The sequence below is a fragment of the Cyprinodon variegatus genome, unplaced genomic scaffold, assembly GCF_000732505.1.
Source record: "Cyprinodon variegatus isolate N-32 unplaced genomic scaffold, C_variegatus-1.0 Scaffold1676, whole genome shotgun sequence".
NCBI lineage: Eukaryota > Metazoa > Chordata > Actinopteri > Cyprinodontiformes > Cyprinodontidae > Cyprinodon > Cyprinodon variegatus.
In genome coordinates this window covers 42,385-44,111 of record NW_015152129.1, presented here as the reverse complement: position 1 = coordinate 44,111, position 1,727 = coordinate 42,385, and the positions used below count along the sequence as shown (strand labels likewise).

At 39.8% G+C, this 1,727-nt stretch overlaps 1 protein-coding gene across 1 annotated transcript in view; it reads right to left on the bottom strand.

Annotated features, from left to right (window-relative positions):
* LOC107104280 (F-box-like/WD repeat-containing protein TBL1XR1) overlaps positions 1-1,362 on the bottom strand; it is a 59,336-nt gene extending 57,974 nt beyond the window's left edge. Inside the window, exon 1 of the mRNA XM_015404248.1 lies at positions 1,090-1,362. The gene's annotated coding sequence lies outside the window, so the exon portion shown is untranslated. The remainder of the gene's footprint in view (positions 1-1,089) is intronic.
* Between the last annotated feature and the right edge of the window lie 365 nt (positions 1,363-1,727).

Sequence of the window (1,727 nt, the reverse complement as noted above, 5' to 3'; positions counted from 1 at the left end):
AAAAAAAAAAAAAAAAAAAAAAAATTAAAAAATTGGCCTTAAATCACATGATGTGTCATCAGTCTGAATTTTACCAAAGAAATGTATCAAATTATTAATTAGTATAACTATTTACATATTGTGTCTTATTATAGAAGCTTGTATTAAAATGTAGTGTTGGTTTGGTCTGAAGTGGACTGAAATGTTCCTTATTGTTCCTTTAAGGTTTCAATTGTGGATTTTATTTATTGCAAATTAAATCATATGTACTTTTTAAAAACTATGAAAAAAAAAAGTTATAGAAACCTTAATCCAAGCAGTCGGTTTAAAAACACCTTGTAACAGAAGGCTAATCTGGGACAAGTACATTATGTCAGAGTTGAGATTCCCAAGGTTTGCATTGGTCACCTCAGCTGTGCAGGAGTTAGTGTGTGTCTGCCCCTCCCCCACCTCATGCTTTTAGAGCAATCAGCAGCTCTGCACTCTAGTAAACTTTCAATCAACCTAGAGGGAAGCTAATTAAGACTTTGGTGAAACTTTTTAGGCCAAAGTGCAGCTTTAGTTTGAACTTAAGCTCAGATTAAGAGGTTGTGTATACAACCATGTGCTGCTGCACAAAACTACTTTACGTTGACACCTGTTAACTTAAAAAAACAATTACATAACAAAAGGCTGAAATACCTAAGAGGAAAATAAAAACTAAGTCGTCCAAATTCTTTAAAGTTAAAGTAAAAATAAAAAGTTGCCAAGTACATAGCCGTCCTGAACACAGGCGTTTAAACTCCAACCATGTTGGAAACATTCTCTAAATGATTGAGGTTAAAAATGACTACAGAGCCTTTCATTTACAGCTAGCAGGAAGGAAGCGCGCGCTGACAAACACAAACCACGCACGAAAACGGCTCAGTGAACACGTGCACAATACGCGCGCGCCTTACTCACGCGCTGGCGCTGCCCATCCCCCACTCTGAAACAAAAATGTCCAAATATACAGCAAAAAACGCGTTATAACCCGCCCAAAACCTGCGCTGGTTCCCCACACAGCCCCGCCACACGCACGGCTACCATTTATAACCGCGATAATAAAGCCGAAATATGAGAAACACTCACCTAAAGCTCCAGGAGGGGGGTGCCTTCTCCTCTGTGCTCCTAATATGGAATCTCCTCCACCAGCAGCGCTGTTTTCAAGCTCTAATTAAACCTCGAAAAGAGCGTTATAACAGCCCTCCGAACCGGCCGAGCGGTACCTGGAATCCCCACTGGGCGATGTGTGTTGAATATGCGGGCATGTGTGGTGATAAATCCCCTTAAAATGGAGCTGGTTGTACAGTTGGGTCTTCAGTGTACTGTTGCTCGCTAGTAGAGAAAAGAGCCAAACGGTTCCGTAGCAGCAGCTTCAGACACAGAGCGGCTGACCCGCCAGGCGAAAATGAGCCGGGCCCGAGCTGCTCTCTGCAGGAAGCTCACTCCAGGCACACAAACATCAAAATGGGTGTCGCAGTATGAGAAAGGCTGCGGGTTACTCTTAGCTGCTTAATAATCATTCACAAATATTGGAGTAAATTACTCACTAAGTAGCCAAAAATCAGTTTTTTGTAGCTTTTATCTTCCTCTCAATTTATATTAGAGCAATATTTCCCTTAAAATGTTCATTATTAACCCTTTATAGGGCACTCAGGGAAAATCTAAATTTCCTTATTATCTTTAAAACATAAAAAAAAAGAAAAAAAAAAAAATTATATATATAT